The following is a 6,884-nucleotide window of genomic DNA, read 5'->3' as shown; positions in this document are numbered from 1 at the left end:
GTTTATTTAGTAAATATTGTACTTTTTTAAATGAACATATATTAGAGTTATATATAGCTAAACTACATTTTTGTTAACTACTTTAAAAGTATAAATATAACATATGCTCACATTAAAAGAAAAATTCAGTCAGTACACAAAGGTATAAGGTGAAAGTAAAACTTCTTGGACCCCTCTTTATTGTTTAGTCTCTTTCCCCAAAAGTAATTGTTACCACTTACATGTGTGTTCTAGAAATTTTCTGCGCATGTACACTTAGATGTGATTATCCATTGAAAAAATGTGTTTATGTACAGAGATTCATACAATATAATTTTGGAACTGGCTTTGTTATTCAATGCAGTATAGATTTTTAGGTATTTTTGCAAGTATGATATTCTGTTACAATGGCTACAGAATACTCCACTGTAATGTGACGTAGTTTATTTAATTAATCCCATCAAGGTTGGTGATGAACATCAAGAGTGTTGCTAGATTTTGCTTTGATATTATAAACACTGCTGCAATGAACATATTTATTTATACTATTTATCTTTTTCAAATTCATGTGACTACCTCTGTAGAAAAGAATTTTATTTTATTTTATTAATTTATTTAGTCAGCCATGCTGCTTGGCCTGCAGGATCTTAGTTCCCTGAGAAGGGATTGAACCCTTGGTCTTCAAAGTGAAAGCACAGATCCAAACCACTGGTCTGCCAGGGAATTCCCTGTGGAATAGAATTTTAGATATGGAATTGCTGGGGCCCAAGGGTTTGTATATTTTAAATTTCAAGATATTGCCATCCAGTAACATAAATATAGATATAGACATTTATAATATTTAAATATATAACTTTATTATATATTTATATAATAAATGATATACAAATGTATACTATATTTATATAATACATTTAAATATATTTAAATATGAAATGTATATAAATACATGTATGTTTATATACATACATTTATACAAATTTAAATATATACTATATAAATACATAAAACACATGAAGAGACAAGACAAATGGAAGAAACCTCAATATGTTAAGTAGTGCGCAAAGTATACAGTCAAAGTATGCAAAAAAATACCAAAATAGAATGGAGAAAATTTGAAATAAATCATCAAAGTCCATATCCTAAATATTAAAAGTGACTTTCTTTGGGTGGGAACATGAGTGGTTATGATTATTTCAGTATTTTACGTTGAATATGAATTTCTTTTCTAATTAGAAAACAGGATCACAAATATTATGAAAAGTACCTCTTTTTTAATTACAAAAGGCAATATGTAGCCATTGCACTAAGTCAAAAATAAAGAAAAGTGTTAGAAAAGAATGTTAATAATGTTCCTCTCCTCACCTCCAAGTTCATTCCCAGAGGTTAACAATGTGCAGGGCCTGGTGAGACTACTTCCATACTTCTTTTCTGGAGCAGGTTATTTTTACACTGGAAAAGAAAGAATGAATAAAAGACCTTCCAAAAAAAAATTTTTTTTTTAATTAAGACCCCCACGGCCCTTTCGCAGACCATCCCTCCCTTAACACCCACCGTGCCAAACTGTGTACCCTCTTTCCACGTCCAAACATCTTGCCCCCAAAGAAACCCACTTGGGGCCCAGCTCCCCGGAGGCACCTGCGCCTCGGCCTGATGCGGCCCCAGCCCCGCCAGCCCCGCCGGGCCGAGTCAGGCTCCCAGCGCTGGGCCCGGCCGGCCGGGGGCTCGGGGCGAGGCCTCCCTCCCGCGTGGGTGGAGCTTGCGCCCGGCCGCCCTCCCGCCCGCTTTCTCCAGGAGTAATTAAGAGTGAAATCCCCCTCCTGGTGACCCCCGTGCTCTGGGCCCGGGCTGATTTACACATGAAAGGTCTACGGAGGGCCTGGGCTTTCTCCTTTTCACATTCACAATGAGGCGCGGCCTATAAATAAAACCTCTCTGAGAAACGAGAGGCTTCAAAAATGTCTTTGTGTGTGCGTGTGTGTGTGTGTGTGTGTGTGTGTGTGTGTGTGTGAGAGAGAGAGAGAGAGAGAGAGAGAGAGAGAGAGAGAGAGAGAGAGAGAGAGAGAGAGAGCGAGCGAGCGAGCGAGAGAGCGAGAGCGAGCGAGCGAGCAGAGAAAACGGAAAACGAAAAAGGGATCTCTACTAAGAGTTGGGATTTCTTATTGAGTATTTATTCTGCTCAGCATCCTCACTTCGCTCAGGTGAGAGATACCATGGTGCCTGTTTTACAGATGAAGATACTGAGGTCCAGGCAGGGGAAGACCTGCCCCAGATCCCACAGTGAATTAGGCGGAAAGCTTGGGCTCAGGAAGTGGGCTGAGCATGAGATATAAATGGGGTTCTCCATTATGATGGTTACAGGACTGTATGGATTGGTCAAAACTCGCCGGACTATATACACTCGAAAGGGTATGTAAAGCATACTTTACTTTATGTAAAGCATACTGTAATACAGTTAGTTGCTTAGTCGTGTCTGACTCTTTGCGACCCCATGGACTGTAGCCTGCCAGACTCTTCTGTTCATGGAATTCTCCAGGCAAGAATACTGAGTGGGTAGCCATTCCCTTCTCCAGGGAATCTTCCTGACCCAGGGATGGAATCTGGGTCTTCTATGTTGCAGGTGGATTCTTTACTGTCTCAGCCACCAAGGAAGCCCATACTGTAATAATCCTGACTTTAAAAAGGTAAAGGAGGGAAACTTCCCTGACTGTTCAGTGGTTAAGACTTAGCCTTCCAATGTAGGGGTTGCAGGTTCGATTCCTGGTGGGGAGCTAAGATCTTACATACCTTGTGGCCAAGAAAGCCAAACCATAAAACAGAAACAATATTGTAACAAATTTAATAAAGACTCAAAAAAATAGTCCACATTAAAAAAATCTATTAAAATAGAAACAATAAAGGAAAATAAAATACACATACACATAAAAAGAAACAAAGGTGCTTATGGGCCAAGAACGGGTGAGGTCCCCTGGGTGCTTGGGGCCTTTCTGCACCTTCCATCTAGCAGGGCTGTTTCCTTATTCACCTCTGTATCCTTAGGCTCAGGGATGTAGATACTGGGGAAATGTTTGCTTGCTTTGATGAATGAATGAGCTAAATAATTCTCTCTGGACCCATTTCTCCATCTGCAAAATGAGAAATTGATGAAACACTAAGGTGAAGTCCTACCCAATAGTTCAGAGGTCACCTCCTCGGGGAAGCCTTCCTGGATCCCCTCCCACTCTTAGGCTGGATCTGTCACCTCTTCTGGGCTCTCACAGAGCAAGGTTATACTCTCATCTCTGCACTGATCATGCTGGATGGTATTTGTTGCTTCTGTGTGCTCTTCGTGTGAATATTCAGGTTCTTTGCAGCAGGGCCTTCATCTGTTTTATACTCCCAGTGCATGACACAGAGCAGGTGCAATGTCTAATGAATTAATGAAGTGATGCCTTTATTAATTCTGATCTGAGGTCCAAAACTGAATCATGCTGGTGTTGGCTGGAGCTGGGCGAGTGTCTGAAGCAGCAGGAATGGTCCAGGGCACAGAACCAGGAAATCCCTGTGCAGCAGAAATGAGTTGAAAGGCTTGACTTGTAGAGCACCAAGAAAACAATCCTGCTGTGACCCTTGCAGGAAATCCAAGCCTCCTCCTGCATCAGGCAGGGGGGCCTGGGAGGAGAATAGTCAGCCTCCTCCGGAGGGCAGATGGTTTGGAGGAGGAGGGCTCCCCTGGCACCAGAAGCTGGCAATCTGCCTGCATCTGTTTGGGGCAGGGGTTGGGATGGGACATGTGAGGTACTTGAATGTTGTCAGGTCCCAGCTCTCCTATTTCTTAGCTGTCCTTCAGCCTCACCAAGCCTCAGTCTCCACATCTGTGAAGTGGGCAGAGAGTAGACTCCTACCTACTTCAACGCATTTATCAGGAGCGCCAAGGGACTTAATGGGGTCAAAATGCCCTCTATTTTGTGGTGCTCAAAAAACTTCTCAACCTCCTAAAATCTTTTCCCTTTTGTCCCAAAAGTATTTCACCTTAATTAGCAGCCACTCATGAGTTCCTAATAATAGCATTAGCTCTTTCTAAGGTTTACTGAGTAGCTGCCGTGTGTTCGTCACTGTTGTTCCGTCGCTAAGTCCTGTCTGACTCTGCGACCCCATGGACTGCAGCCTGCCAGGCTTCCTTGTTCGGCATTTTACTATGTGTATTTTCTCATTTCCTCTTCACAACTATCTTGGAGGTTAGGTTTGTTTTTATTCCCATTTTCCAGAGAGAAAACCGATTTAGAGAGGTACTCGTCTGAGATCACACAGCCTCTAAGTGGTAAACCTGGGATGTGAAACATCTGTTAATTCCAGGGAATGTTGTAATTCCCTGGAAGGTTTGTTCAAACACAGATGACTGGGCCCCACCTTTAAATTTCTGATGCAGCAGGTCTGGGGTGGAGCCTGAGAACTTGCATTTCTTACAAGTTCCCAGGTGATGTTGCTGCTGCAGGTCCTGGGAGCACACTTTGAGGACTGCACTCTGAGCTTCATACCAAGGTTACTCCACTGTCATTATCCCCATTAGGCAGGTTATGTCATGTCCAGCCTATTACATTAGGCTCAATTCAAAGAGTTTTGGTTTGTTTTTTTAAATTTATTTTTGGCTGTGTTGCTGTGCTTTCTTGGGTCTTTGTTGCTGTGCTCGGGCTTCTCCTTGCAGTGGCTTCTCTTGTGGGGCAAGAGCTCAGTAGTTGCAGCTCACGGGCTTAGTTGCTCTGCAGTATGTGGGATCTTCTCAGATGAGGGATCAAACCCATGTCCTTTATGTTGACAGGTAGACTCCCAACCACTGGACTACCAGGGGAAATCCTCAAAGACTTTGAAGTCTAGTATAATTAATTTGGCACTTGGCACCTATGACCCTATATTCCTCATTAACTCAAAAAAAAAAACACACTATCATCAGTTTATCAGCTGTTTTAAAGGTGCAAAAAATAACTAGAAAATATAAATGAGCAGAAAGGACAGGATTAGTTCTGGTTTCACCAATTACTCAGAGAGATAGCTTTTTGTTATACATGATTGTATGGTAGAGGCTCTCTGGATTAACTAACTTACTGAGGAATTTCCAGGTGTCCAGTGTTCAGGACTCAGTGCTTTCACTACTGGGGCCTGAGTTCAATCCCTGGTCAGGGAACTAAGATCCCACAGGCCATGATGAAGCCAAAACAAAAATCCCCCAACTCACTGGAGCTGGCTCCTGGATTAGCCATCCCTCACCTTGCCTACTGTAAACTCCAGAACAATGTGATGCCCACAGCAGCTGGAGGACTGGTCTCTAGGACAACCAACTTCTAACTCCTCCCACTGACTTAACAAGGATGCAACTGGGCTTACCAAAAGTCAGCTGGGTGGGTTCTCCAGTCACTTACTCTTGTTATTAAATCACATAACTGTATATGACTGATAAAGTAGGAGTGGGAAAAGAAAAGTGATGTTGGGACTGTCCTGGTAGTCCAGTGGTTAAGAATCTGCTTGCCGATGCAGGAGACACAGGTTTGATTCCTGATCCAGGAAGATTCCACATGGTGCAGGGCAACTAAGTCTGGGAGCCACAACTACTAAAGCCCCACGCTAAGCAATAAGAGAAACCACCGCAGAGAGAAACCTGCTCAGCAAAACTAGAGAGTAGCCCCCGCAGCAACGAAGACCCAGCACAGCCAAAAATAAATAAATAAATATATATTTTTTTTAAAAGAAAATTGATGTTTCTCCAAATGCAGTCGAATGCTTCGGAAAGATTCATTTTAAAAGTTAGTTGGCATGCGTCATTACAAACGTGTCCACACTCATAGACAGTACAACACGATCACATCAGAGTGAGCCCTAATGTAAACTGTGGACTCTGGGTGATAATGAAGTTTTAATACAGGTCCATTCATTGTAACAAATGTACCACTCTGGTGGGGGATGTTGAGAATGGAGGAGGCTGAATATGTATGTATCGTTGATGGGGGGAGGGCTATGAGAAATCTCTGTACCTCTTGATAATATTGCTATGAATCTAAAACTGCTCTGAAAATACAGTCAATTTAAAAAGAAAAAAGAAAGACGGAGCAAAGCCCCAGCTTGACACACAATGACCACATAATATAAGCACAAAGTAAACTTTGTTATAAACCACTGGGGCTGGGACTGGGGATGGGGGGATGACGGGGTAGGGGGGGCCTGAAGGGAATTAGTAGAGTTAAGTGTGGCCTGGAGAACTAGAGACTATTGGGTGGCAATGCAATTCTAAAAATCTAGACAACAAGGGCCTTAGGATCTACATCGACTTAAAGAAGCTCAAGCTAGAACTCAGAGGAGTGTTTTCTGCAAGAAGGATGTTGGGGAACGCCAACCAGGTAACTCAGATCAAGCTCAAAGAAAAGGCTCTGGCCCTACATCAAAAGATGGGCTAATGAATATGCAGCCATAGGTGTTTAAATTAGAATATTTCAGGGCTATATCCTTTTTTTCTTTTTAATCATTTCCTGCTTTGATGGAATTTTTCAATAAACTTAACCAACTATTCATCTGATGAGATGGAATGAGAGATGCTACCTACAGATTACTTTTTAAAATTGGAGACAAGAGGGAGGGGATGATGCAGTTTTTGATTTTTTTATTCTTTTTGGTGTGTGGGGGTGGGGGGCAGCTTGCAGCTTTGGGATCTAAGTTCCCCCAACAGGGATCAAACCCATCGCTCGGCAGTGAAAGCACGGAGTCCTAACCACTGGACCGCCAGGGAAGTTCCACTTTCCCATCTTTAAATGGTTAAAAGCTAACATTGTCCTCTTTAGGAAGTGGGCAGGCATAGAAAATTTTGCACTCCATTTCCAGAAGTTCATAGAATACCCTCCTGACCCCCCTCCTCTTATATGTATATTCACTCTCCCCTA

The 6,884-nt window shown here is 42.5% G+C and overlaps 1 long non-coding RNA gene across 1 annotated transcript; it reads right to left on the bottom strand.

The window, feature by feature from the left end:
• Positions 1-592: 592 nt before the first annotated feature.
• LOC123330044 lies at positions 593-1,991 on the bottom strand. Its single transcript, XR_006545745.2, has 3 exons — positions 1,534-1,991; positions 1,345-1,431; positions 593-707 (listed from the first exon to the last, which is right to left on the bottom strand). It is a non-coding gene; the product is annotated as an uncharacterized LOC123330044 (long non-coding RNA).
• Positions 1,992-6,884: the final 4,893 nt, after the last annotated feature.

The sequence above is a fragment of the Bubalus bubalis genome, chromosome 17, assembly GCF_019923935.1.
Source record: "Bubalus bubalis isolate 160015118507 breed Murrah chromosome 17, NDDB_SH_1, whole genome shotgun sequence".
Classification (NCBI taxonomy): Eukaryota; Metazoa; Chordata; class Mammalia; order Artiodactyla; family Bovidae; genus Bubalus; species Bubalus bubalis.
This window is presented reverse-complemented; position numbering and strand designations above follow the sequence as displayed.